The sequence below is a fragment of the Ochotona curzoniae genome, unplaced genomic scaffold, assembly GCF_017591425.1.
Source record: "Ochotona curzoniae isolate NIBS_2020 unplaced genomic scaffold, NIBS_Ocur_1.0 scaffold_2683, whole genome shotgun sequence".
Lineage (NCBI taxonomy): Eukaryota > Metazoa > Chordata > Mammalia > Lagomorpha > Ochotonidae > Ochotona > Ochotona curzoniae.
In genome coordinates, this window is record NW_024467100.1 from 5,851,585 (window position 1) to 5,865,085 (window position 13,501).

The 13,501-nt window shown below is 44.9% G+C and overlaps 1 protein-coding gene across 1 annotated transcript in view; it reads right to left on the reverse strand.

Annotated features, from left to right (window-relative positions):
• The window catches only part of PCP4L1 (Purkinje cell protein 4 like 1), a 30,543-nt gene that overhangs the window by 16,219 nt on the left and 823 nt on the right, over nucleotides 1–13,501 (reverse strand). The window lies entirely within an intron of this gene.

The following is a 13,501-nucleotide window of genomic DNA, read 5'->3' on the forward strand; positions in this document are numbered from 1 at the left end:
CTTCCATCTTTTGGTTCATTCCCCAAATGGGTGCAGCAGTCAGGTTTGTACCAAAGCCAACAGCCAGACACTCCGTTCAGGTATCTCACACGGTGGCAGGATTCCAAGCACAGGATTCCAAGCACTCTTCAACAGAAAGTTGAATTAGAAGCACAGAAGCTGTGATTCTAACGAGCCCTCTGATCTAAGATACCAGTGTTGGAAGCAGTAGGCTAATCTACTGTAACATAATGGCCACAACATATAGTTTCTTAAGAAGACAAAATATTTGAACTAACACTTTATCAAAGAAGACAATTGGATGGCAAATTGTCACATGAAAATTGCGTAAAATCATTTTTAAGAAATGCAAATCAAAATTAATGAGATACTGTTACATACCCATTATAATCACAATTATAATATCATGTGGTGGCAAAAATATGGAACAATTGGAACTCTAATACATGATGCTAAAAATGTAGAATTTTTGCCACTACTTTTTCTTTAAAGATTTATGTATTTATTTGAGAGCAGAATGACAAAGGAAATGGGATCGTCCACCTGCTGGTTCACTGTCCAGATGAACACAAACAGCAGGGTTAAATTATGAGTTAGGAACCCTATCCAGGTCTCCCATTTGCATGGCAGTGGCCCACGTATTTGGGCCATCTGTTACTGCTTTCCTGGGTTCATTAGCGGGGAGTTGGATTGGAAGCCGAGCAGCCAGAACTTGAACCAGCACTCGAATACAGATGCCAAGTCATAAGCTGCAACTGAATACTCTGGGCCACAACATTGGTCCCATCTGGCAGTTTCTTAAGTATATACGTATCATAAAACACAGTATCCTACTTCTTGCTATTTACTTAAATGAAATTAAAACTTATGTCCACATACAAATCTGTAATTGTTTGATTATAATAGTTTATAATAGTTTAGGTTACAATAGTTTACTGGAAACAACTCAAATGTCTCTCACCAGAGAAGAGAAACAGATTGTGGTACATCCATATAATGTACAATCAGTCAGCATTTTTAAAAAATAAACTATTCCCCTCAACCGAAATGGCAGATTCAGAACCTTAACCAAAAGATGGAAGATAGAACACCAAAGCTATATGTTGGCAGCGAAACACTGGACAAAGGGAGACTCTATGATGGACTATGTCAATCAGGAGATTATTCAACAGCCTCATCGTGTCTGGAGTGGCGAGATTGGCAGCAATGCATAATCGGTGAACTACCGGGACCACTTGAGCAAAGGTCTCAGGGCATGCCCTACATCCGGGACCTGGGGTGGATGGGAGACTGGGTGGGGCTGCTTTAGCCCTTGTAACTTTTTACCCTAATCAACAATGTAAAGATTACAAAAATATAATGATAAAAAAACTATTGATACATGGAACAATGTAAATGAACCTCAAATATCTTATGAACAGTGGTATAGAATGCATATAGGATCCAACATAGATGCAAGTTAGGGATCAGGATGCTCTACTTCTATCCAGCTTTCTGTCAAAATGCCTGAGGAAGCAGTGGATGGTCCATGTCCTTGGGCCCCTGCACCCACATGGCAGACCCAGAAAATCATCTGCTGCCTCCAGGTGCATCACAAGAATCTATGTCAGAAATAGAGCCAAAACCATGCCAAGCACTCTGATATGGGATATTGGTGTCCCAAGTAGCATTTAACCTGCTGCACTGTAACATCCGCCATTAGCATTTCTATTTTGTTTTATATAAATTAATTTTCTTTCTTTTTTTTTTTTTGGAAAAGCAGATATATAGAGAAAAGGAAAGACAGAAAGATTTTCCACCCACTGGTTCACTTCCCAAGAGGCCACAATGACCAGAGCTGAGCTGACCCAAAGCCAGGCGCTTCTTCCAGGTGTCCCATACGGGTGCAGGGTCCCACAGCTTTGGGCCATCCTCTCTTGCTTTCCCAGGTCACAAGCAGGGAACTGAATGGGATGTGGAGCAGCCAGGATATGAACCGGTGCCCATATGGGATCCCGGTGGATGCAAGGTGAGGATTTAGTCACTAGGCTATCATGCCAGGCCCCATTAGCATTTCCTGGAGGAACAAAACTACACCAGATAGATCAGGGATGGCCAAAGGCTAGAGTCATGGGAAGGGGGAATACAATGAGAAGAAGGGGTTCATGGAAGATGGGATTGCTCTAACTTGATTGTGATAGTGATTACACTGCTATAAACTTTGTCAAAGCTCACAGAACCACACACTGACAAAGGTACATTTTATTGCGTGCAAATTACATCAATTTTAAAGATGTATTATTATTATTATTATTATTATTATTGGAAAGGCGGATATACAGAAAGTAGAGACAGAGAGGAAGATCTTCCGTCCGATGATTCACTCCCCAAGTGAGCGCAACGGCCAATGCTATGCCGATCCAAAGCCAGGAACTTCTTCCGGGTCTCCCACGCGGGTGCAGGGTCCCAAAGCTTTGGGCCGTCCTCGACTGCTTTCCTGGGCCACAGGCAGGGAGCTGGAAGGGAAGCGGGGCCCCTGGGATAGAACCGGCGCCCATATGGGATCCCATGTGTGCAAGGTGAGAACCTTAACCACTGCGCCACCGTGCTGGGCCCTACATCAATTTTAATCCTCTCCATAGAGGTCAACCAATTAGCAAAGAAAACAAAGGAGCAGTTAGGAAGTAGGTTAGAAATACCGGGGGATGGGCCTGGTGCAATAGCCTAGCGGCTAAACTCCACGCCTTGAACTAGCTGGAGTCCCAAATGGGTGTCGGTTCTAATCATGGCAGCCCCGCTTCCCATGCAGCTTCCTGCTTGTGGCCTGGGAAAGCAGTCGAGGATGACTCAAAGCTTTGTTACCCTGCACCACCGTGGGAGATCCAAAAGAAGCTCAAGGCTCCTGGCTCCTGGATTCGGGTTGGCGCAGTACCGGCCCATGCAGGGAAGGAGGGAAGGAAGGAAGGAAGGAAGAAAGGGAGGGAGGAAGGAAGGAAGAAAGGAAGGAAGGAAGGAAGGAAGGAAGGGCAGGGGTCGGAGGAGTGGGACAGAGGGACCTCCTTTGTCTTGCTTCAGACCTGTGTTCTCAGAAGAAATACTTAAGTTTCCATTTTCTCACCTCCTACACATTTCCATCCCACTTCAACCTCGACTCCTCCTGCTCCACTAAAATGACCTCTTTAGGTAATCAGTGCTGTCTGGCTAAAACCAGTGCAGGGACTAGAACTTGGCACAGCAGTCAAATCTCCACCTGAGGATGCCCACATGCCACGATCAGAGTAATGTCAAGTCTCGGCTGTTCTGATCCAATTTCTCACTAATGGACCGGATCCGGGTCCCTGCCACCCAAGCTGGAGACCGGGATGGAGTTTCCGGATTCTGGCTTCAGCCCAGCTCAGTCCTGGCTGTTGTGGGATTTGGAGAGTAAACCACTGAACTAAAGATCTCTTTCTCCTCCTATTCTGTCTTCTCTCCTCCGCCTGCTTTTCAAATAAAATGAAAATAAATAAATCAGATCCTTAAGTTTCAACTCTGGAAGAAGCTCCTGACTCCTAGTTTTGGCCTGGCTTCCCCCTAGCCATTGCAGTAACTTAGAGAATAAACCAGAAGATGCCTGACGTCTCTGCCTCTCCCTTTCTTTCTGTAATTCTGCTTTTCAAACAAATAAGTAAGTCTTTTTTTTTTTTTTAATGAAACTACAATAACTGCCTATGGTTACTGGCTACCATATTAAATAGTATAGAATGTCCTAAGAATTCAAATGATATGTCTAGCTCAGATCTCCCCTCCAAACTTTAAAAAAATATCCCCTTGGATATGTTACATGGACCTTAAGCAGAAGGAGCCTGAAGCTAAATTCATGGGGTAGGTGCTGTGGTACAGCAGTTGGAAGCATCACTTGGGATTCCTGCATCCCGTATCAGTGTCTGATGCAGTCCCACCTCTGCTTCCAATTCAACTTCCTCCATTTTTTTTTCTTTTTCCTTACATTTTATTTTTGATGATTTTTACATAGTTGATTAGGGTGAGAAGGGTCAAGGGCTGGAGGAAAGTGGGTAATCCAACTTCCTCTTTAAGTGCCTATGAGGTAATAGATGATGATCCAAGTACTTAGGTCCCTGCTACCAGTATGAGAAACCCAGCAGACTTACTGAGTCCTAGCTTCAGCCCGGCCAGCTCTGGCTGTTGTGGGCATTTGGAAAGTAAACTAGTGGATGGAAGATTCTGTTTCTGTGTGTGTCTGTCTCTCATTCTCTCTTTGTGACGCTTTCATATAAATAACATTTTAAAAACTGAATTTATCATCCTACATGCATGAGAGTCATCTAGAAGTATTCCTGTCGTACAATACAGAAACCTAGAAATTATTGCTTTTACCTTTCCTTGCTCCACATTGTATAAAACAATTCACTGTTAAATCCTGTTAAATTTATCCTGTAATCCATTCACTTTTCTCCACTGTTACAACCCTGTATTAGGTCAGGCTGCTATAATAAAAATATCATAAACTGGGTAGCTGATGAACAACAGAAACGTATTCCTAATAGTTCTGGAGACTGGGAAGTCTAAGACTGAGGTGCTAGCAGGGGCCCCTTTCTTTCTTCTTGCTGCATTCTCACATGCCGGAGCAGAGGAGCTCTCTGAGGTCTCCTTCATAAGAATATTCATCCCTTCCTAAGGGCACCACGCTCACCACTTGTCACCTCCCAAAGGCACCCCTTGATGCTATCACGTTGGGGATTAGGATTTTAATAGGTGAATTTCAGGAGGTGGTATAAACATTCAGACCACTGTATATCCTAGCACAAATCATTTTTCTATAGTTGCCAATGATCTTAGGATAAACAAAACTGCTAACATGGCCTAGAAGGCCCTACATTGTGCAGCCATTGATGGCCTCCATAACGTCATCCCTGGAACACACCAGGTTCCTCCCTCAGAACCCTGGCATGTGGTTCTCTTGTCTCTGTCACCTCTTAGATCATTCATTCCTAGTTATTCCCTGCACACCATCTATACTAAACGTTTGTTGGATGAATGGAGTTCACACTCTGTTTTATTTTCTACCTCACCCAAATTTCTGAAATCAAATTTATTTTCACATAATTGAAGGCCTCCATCTTGTAGACATATCTGAGGTTGTGGTAGACGTCATCAGAAGTCAATCACGTTTTTTTTTTTACACTGCAACATGTGTGACTAAGAAGAGCTGATAGTGAAGGGAAGACCTTCTCAGAAAGGCTATTCCCTATGAGCTATGCTATCGTGTTCCCCGTCTTATTTCTCTTTCCTTATCCTCAGCAACACACATGAGATTTGATTTCCTTGAAAGTACATTTTTTTTAAAAAAAAAGGTACATTTCATATTTTCCATTTGTAAATTGTGTGTTATCTATAACTGCAACTACAACCTGTCTTGCACATAGTAAGTGCTCAGTAGATGTTTGCTCATGTGAATCAGATGTTCCTCAGGCTTCAGATCCCTGGATTGGCCATGTGACACATTAGATGGAGTAAGATCCAGGTTCATACCCTACACCTGCATCTGGTCTGTTCAGACCCCAGCTTTGCCATGTGTGGTGTATGACACTGAGTGAACTATTTAGCTTTGCTTTGCTCAGACCCCTCCTCAGTAGAGGAGAGATAACACCTTCTTGAAAATTGGGAAGAATTAAAGAAAATGTAAATAGAGGCTTCAAAAGATTCATGAAAAATACAGACTTAAAGCATGATGTGAAACTTCCACGAACTTTTTGAAACCCCAGTAAATATAAATGCCTAGCCTAAATTAAAATGAATAATTATTAGTCTGAAATAATACACCCTTAGCTTGAATATAACAATAGGTCTCTGGGTGGGCATTTGGTCTACCAGTTAAGCATCCCACCCCATAGCTGGGTCCCTGGTTTTGCTCCCTGACTTGGACTTCCGAATTATGCAGCACCTTTGCAGTAGTGATGTTGACTCAAGCAGCTGGGCTCCTGACACTCACATGGGAGACCCAGACCGAGTACCTAGTCCTCAGCTCAGCTCCAGCTGAAGTCTACCATGGGCATTTTGGCAGATGGAAGCTGCCATGTTTCTTCTCTTTCTCTTTCTCTCTTTTAGCCTCTCAATTGAAAAGAAAAACAAATTAATATGTCTAGGTAAAGTTATTAGAATACCTCATGATTAAAGTTCTAGAATCAAAGAGTAGAGTTGCCATGGAGTACATCTTCAGCAAGTGGAATGGAAGCAGGCAAAGAATACTGGAGTTGTGCCAAGAGCCCTGGAGGTGTTCACTCTGCGATCATGAGAACTTCATGAAGAATCCTTCCAATATCTGTCCCCCAAAACACTGAGAATGGCTGTAAACCTCTGCAAACTCTTAACCCTCCTTTCTTCTTAAGTTATAGAATCTAGGAAGGAGATCAGCAATCAAGAGCAAATACACTTTATCTCTTTAATCAAGTGCTTCTATCCACCTTTGTATCACACAGATGATTGCATAATTCTATCCCTTGCCTCACGAGGTATTGTCTTGGCAAGCACCTACAGACAGCCAAAGCCATAGCAACTTGGGTGCTTCCTGCCGCTGCTGCTATTGGGGAATAGGTATCTATTGCTTTAGGCCAACTCACCCTGCCCCCTTCACCAGCTGTATTTCTTCCTTCTTTTGTTGCTTTCATCTTTAATGGTGTTGCCACAGCAACCATTGTCACCAGAAGAAGGAAGATACTGTCATCCTCCCCGCTCCACCAGTGAGCTAGAACTATCTTTGGGAAGGATAAATATCCAGATTTCACCATAGTCTTCATCCCACTGGGCTTTTTAAAGAAGGATCACAGGTAGCAATAAACGGGAACAAGGATCACCTCATCTCACCTGGACCACCTATACTCTGCATTTCTATGACACAGCTTGAATGTAGGGCAAACAAAAACACATTAAAACCAGTATAGTACTGCACGAATTGGCTAGCTTAGATGACTAGGCAAAGGTCCTTAGAATCCATCCTACGGTGCAGGACAGAGAAACCCGAAAAGAGCTTGAATTCTAAAACTTCTAAATATGAGCCCAAAAAGAGCTCTTTTCTAGTCTTTGTATTGACATAAATTCTAGGCTTCATAAACTCACTGCTCACTAGAGGTACAGGATGTGAAGGGAGACTGGAGCTAGTGGATCTGCTTCCAAGTGGCATCAAAAAGGCTTTGCTCCCACTCCCGAGCCCCAGACACCCTTAAATCCCTACTGACATATTCTCCCCTCAATGTTAAATGAAGGTCATCGCTAAAGGACATTACAGAACCCTCTGGGATCCCCCTGGCGACCCTAAATGACTCTAGACTTCTGTTTTTGGAGTGTTGTTGGAACTGTTTCAATTCTTTCTGTGCAGCTACCAGCTGCAGTCCTCAAACAGCTTCAGAAAGACTTGTTCAAGGTCACTGTCAAGATACTAACAGAAAAAAAAAAAAACCTAAGAATCTTTCCTCCAAATTTTACATACATACACAGGGAATATAACCTAGATGCCCACTAAGATAAAAATAGGATTGAAACTGTCCTAGCAACCAAGCCCCCCAATTTGTCTTTCTTCCCTTAGCTACCCCCACCCCTGTTTCCTGGAATAGCAGTAACCCCCTGGAGTCAGAAGCAGAATTCCTTGGCCATGCCAGCTCATGGTATGCAGTGAGTCAACAGACCCAACCCGTTCCCCCCAGCATGGGCTGCCACGGTTTAATGAGTGGTTATTCATGGTACTCTGCACATGGCTTGGAGCCGTGCCTTACCCCATACTGGGGGTTAGAGGGTGTGGGAGAGAGACTAGTGCCAAAACATCATCTATTACTATAATCTTCAATGTTCGTTCCACCCATGGTGTTAATATCTCAAAATAAACGTTATTAATCCCCCCACAGCCTACAAAGCAAACACTCAGCTGGAGGGCTTTGTGTGGGAGAAAAGCATCACCAAGGACAACAGAATGGTGAGTGGCACCTTTGCCTTGAGTGAAGGGTTGGGAAACCTGAGTGGGCACTGCAGCAGTCAGTCTGGGGGCAAGCAGAAATTGAGCTGCAGTGAGGAGAATGTGAGAAGGTCTAGGTTTCTAGGCATTTATTTATAGGCACCTTGCAGGGATGCAAATTTCTTGGAAAAAGTGGTTTTGGATCTGCTTCTGCCTTGGCTTACTCATGCAACAATAGTAGTTCTGAGGCAAGTCAATGTAGTTCGAACAGCAGATCTGAGTGTGATCTTAGAAATAAGACACTTGGTTAGGGCCTGGCACGGTAGCCTGGCTGCTAAAGTCCTTGCCTTGCACACACCGAGATTCCCATATGGCCACCAGTTCATGTTCCAGCAGCCCAGCTTCCCATCCAACTCTCTGCTTGTGACCCAGGAATGCAGTCAAGGATGGCCCAAAGCTTTGGGACCCTGTACCTGCGTGGAAGACCTAGAAGAGGCTTTAGGCTCTTGGCATCAGATCGGCTCAGCTCTGGCCTTTGTGGCCACTTGGGGAGTGGGCCAACAGCTGAAAGATTTTCCTCTCTGTCTCTCCTCCTCTCTGTATATCTGACTCTCCAATAAATAAAATAAGGCAAATTAAAAACAAAAAAAAAAAAAAGAAGAAGAAAAGAAAAAGAAATAAGATGCTTGGGATTCTGGGGTCTGAGTGTGTTTTATCACATAGCTCACCAGTCTAAAACATCCTTCTTTCCCTTTCTTCAGGATCCTTGTCCTCCCAGACTCTAATCCTCACTTGGAAGTCAAGCGGCCAGAGGAAGGACTAAATATCCAGAATCTGCCTGATCACCCAGTGCACCAAGTTTACTTTAATACCTGCTTTCCTACACTGGGTCCTCCGAATCAGAGTTAAGAGAACTGCTGTTAAAGTTTAGAAATTAAAAATTCTCTTTCTGATCCTTGACGTTCTGCTATTTTGGGAACCAACGATGGAAATGGAACCTGTACAATGAAATCCTCCAGGTTTCCCTGCTCCCTCGCTCTGATCAACTCACCTGTTCCACTCCATTGCAGTCACCATACCAACACTTACCGTGACTCGGCCTCCTGCGTAAGAATGGAGAGTAACTGCCATGCCTTGTATTCTGCCAAAGTGTACCCTGCTGATGAAAGCGACTTTATAGAGGTCCTAAGTAGGTATCCTAAGTTGGTCGCTCCTTCTCTATTCTGTTGCTCAGCATTTATTTAACCATACTTATACCCTATATTTCTTTTAAAAATTATTTGGAAGACAGATCATATTTGCAGAGAGAAGGAGAGAAAGAGAGAAAAAACTTCGATCTGATGGCTTACTCCCCAAATCCCTACAATGGCCAGAACTGATCCGATTCGAAGCCAGGAGCCAGGAGCTTCTTCTGGATTTCCTATGCTGGTTCAGAGTCCCAAGAATTTGGGCCATCCTCTACTGCTTTCCCAGGCCATAAGCAGAGAGCTAGATGGGAAGTGGAGCAGCCAGGACATGAACTGGCACCCTTATGGGATCCTAGTGCTTGCTATGTGAGAATTTAGCCATTGAGCCATTGCACTGGGCTCTACCTTATACTTCTTACAAAAAGCATCTAAAATATTGATTAAAAACTGCATGCAAATCACATCATCTACTTTCACTGGAGTAACAAGTTAGAAAGAATCCTGTGGAAAGTTCTTTCAGGATGAAAAGCTAGCAGTGCTGTATGCTAGTCTCAGTTTAGCACTATGAAAACTCAGATCATTTTCGGGCCTCAGTTTCCTCATCTGTAAAATGAGAAGCCTGAGGCAGGTGATCTTTAGAACTCCCTAACAAATCTAAAATCATGTCTCTAAGATATTTTGAGGTGTTATTTGGGTTTTGTTTGGTGGAAGATATATTGGCTTTTCTTTTTAAAAAGTTTATTTATTTCAAAGGCAGAGTTATAGAGAGAGGAGGAAAGACAGACATCTTCCATCTGCTGGTTCACTCTCCATATGCCACAATGGCTGAGCTTGGCCAAGCCAGAGTCAGAAGACAGGAGCTTCATCCAGGTGTCCCACATGGGTGCAGGGGCCAAATGGTGGAGCCATCCTCTGCTGCTTTCACAGGCACATTAGCAGGGAACTAGATCATAAGCGGCATATCTGGGATTGAACCAGCACCCACATGACATGCCAATATCAAAGGTGACAGCTTAATTCACTATACCACATTGCCAACCCCAAAACACCTTTGTATCTTGAAGAATTTTCTCAGAAGTAAGTTTTTCTTTCCTGACAAAATAGAATCATGGGGCCCGGTGCAGCGTGGCCTAGCGGCTAAAGTAACTTGCCTTGAACGCCCAGGGATCCCATAGGGGCGCCGGTTCTAATCCCAGCAGCTCCACTTCCCTTCCAGCTCCCTGCTTGTGGCCTGGGAAAGCAGTTGAGGACGACCCAAAGCTTTGGGACCCTGCACCTGTATGGGAGACCGGGAAGAGCTCCTGGCTCCCAGATTTGGATCGGCGCAGCACCGGCCGTTGCACTCACTTGGGGAGTGGATCATCAGACAGAAGATCTTTCTCTCTGTATCTCCTTCTCTCTGTATATCTGACTTTGCAATAAAAATAAATAAATCTTTTTTTAAAAAAAGAATCATGAGGGCCCGGCACGGTGGCGCAAGTGGTTAAAGGTCCTCGCCTTGCACGCCCGGGATCCCATATGGGCGCCGGTTCTAATCCCGGCAGCCCTGCTTCCCTTCCAGCTCCCTGCCCGTGGCCCGGGAAGGCAGTCGAGGACGGCCCAAAGCTTTGGGACCCTGCACCCGTGTGGGAGGCCCGGAAGAGGCTCCTGGCTTCGGATCGGCATAGTATCGGCCGTTGCGCTCACTTGGGGAGTGAATCATCGGATGGAAGATCTTCCTCTCTGTCTCTCCTCTCTGTATATCCGCCTTTCCAATAAAAAAAATAATAAAAATTTAAAAAAAAAAGAATCATGAAAGGCAACTTGGAAATAGAGACAAAAGAAAAAATCCGGAGGAAGGCATTCACAAAAGCATCATTTCATAAAGACAAGTTATTTATAAAGACAAGTTACTGATTTATTATCTCTCCACCAGCAACACTCCCATCCATCAGTGAACTTTCTCCAGAGAGACGTGAAAGATGCATCGAGTTGGCGCATTTGGACTTCAGCCCTATAAAGTCTTGACATGGTTAGAGGTTTTATCACAGCTACCACTTGGGAGCAAACCATTCATATTGTCAGGTGACAAGATGACAAAGCTGTCCACTTGTACAAGACAGAGGGTGCTGGCCAAGCAATTAAAGCCAATAATATAAATGGATGACTAGGAAAAGGAAGCGACATTCTGGTTTTCCTTACTCTAGAAGACAGGTGCTTCCAGAGGCACAAGGCATTCCAATGACAAGTAGCTAGCCCTTCAGTTTTGCATGTCCAACTGAACCACAATAATAATTAAAATAACACAAAGAGAAACTTGAATTGATGTCTCTAAGGCCCTATCAGGTTCCCTAACAACAGTCTTACAAAAGACTTAACTGGGGAGTACCAGGCTGACCGAACAGCCATTGGGAAGAAGGTTGCAGAGGCGCACAGATGTGCAAAGGAAAGAGAATGTGGTCCCCAAAGTGTGATATCCCAGGCCCATTAGGCAAGAAGATAGCAAACAGAATAATGGAATAAGCACCAGTTCTAAGCTCTCCTCTAATGAGATTTCTAGTTGATCTGTCTTGGCAGCCAAAACCCAAGAGAGGCACCAGGAGGATGGTCACCAATAATCCATGACTTGCATCACAGCAGGATGACTGCTGTGTCTAAGATTCCTCCCGCCAGGCATTTCACAGATGAGAAAAGCAACAGGATCGCAAGAAGAAGCAGTCAGCTACACGGTATGCCAAGAAATGATAGGAAAAAGCCCTCAGGGATTGAATGCACCTCGTGTTCCCATCCTTCACTGAAACTGGGGAAAAGTGATTAAACTACAAGAGATAGACAGCGATCTCCAGCAAACACGTCCTGCCTGCAGCTGTGCCCGTAGACAGGCAGGAGATGAGCCCCTGCAGCTCCTCTGCACAGGAACGCGCACATACACACTCCCAGGGACATGTCCTGCTGCAGTACTGAGTGATAGCAAAGAGCCACCGAGGCAGGGCCAAGCCGCAGAGCTGCCCCAGGAATCCCAGGAACCCCTACCTGGCTCCTCTTCCTAGAATCTGTAGGATCCTCCCCAGTTTTTGTTCCTCAGGTGAAATGGAAATCTCCTAAAGACATCCCACACCCTCACCTTTCATGCAGTTTCCCTGAAACAAGGGTGCAAACAATTGGGGTAGGAGCATTGATGTGAAACTTACATAAGATTGGGGCACACAGGGCTTCCATGGGTTGCATCCCGCCATCTTTAGGAGGAGACCCTGGCCCGGGGTTGGGAGGAGGGGAACTGAAGCAGTTTGAAGTCTCCCTCCTTTCAGCTCCCAAGCTCTGACAACACTTGGGCTGCTCACCATAGCTTTCAGGAGAGGAGGATGACCGGCGGGGTCTTGCCCCTTAGGGAAGCCCAGAGACTCCCTCAGAGAGCTGGTTCAGAGACAGTTGACCTCTGTACACCCAGGTGGCTGCTTCGGGGTTTTATAAATACTGATCCCTGAAGCCAGGCTTGGCTCAGTATGAAGAGGCAGCTTGGACAGCTAAATTGCTAGTTCAAAGCAGTTTGTTCTGACAGCCTGGGAGGCCAGGCAGCCTTGCAGACACTGCTAGTTAGTCTCAGGCAAACCTCTGACTCAATGAACCGAGGCTAGCCCAGTTCTGCTGCCGAAGCAGGAAGGGGCCCAAGACTTGACCAACTCCCTCCAGTACCAGAGTGTTTTCCTTGTCACAAAACAACCTTGGCACTCCACCAACCACCACCCTAAAGGTCAGCTCCTTTGTCATGCACTCTCCTCCACCCCCCATCCCGTTGCCAAAGCACAAATGCTCATGTTGGCACAGCCTCATGAAAAACTCCCAGGGGATGGCTTGGATTACAACTCTCAGATTTAGAAATGTTTGCGAGGGAAGGAGTGGCTTGAACCCTAGATTTCTGCAAAAAGTGGGTAAAGAAAATCCATTTTCTCATAGTTGAAATACTAGATCTGGAAAAGGCTTCCCTTCCCCTTCTTTTTCAAAGACTGTCATGACCACAATCCCAGCCAGTGGAGAGACTAGAGACCAGTTCAAGTCTTCCACAGCCCCCTGGAATAGCTGAATTTTCCAGGATACACTTAGTGAACATGGCAACCAAGACAACACAGCAGTTGACACTAATTGGCTCCCCAGATGAACACTTTGGTAGGAGCTTACACAGTTCTTACTAAAATCCTCCATCTTTCTATCTAAGCTGGGATCCAGTCCATTCCTTCAACTACCCTCATGTCATTGGGATTCCTTGTGGTCACTTTTCCGTAATACTCTAACTGGGAAAAGAGAATCAGGGAGCTAACCGCTAACTCAGACTGAAAGCCCACTCTGCACGTTCACTCCCTTGTTAACCAGAACAAGTCCCACTACCCTTTTTACAAATAAAAAAGCCGGAGCC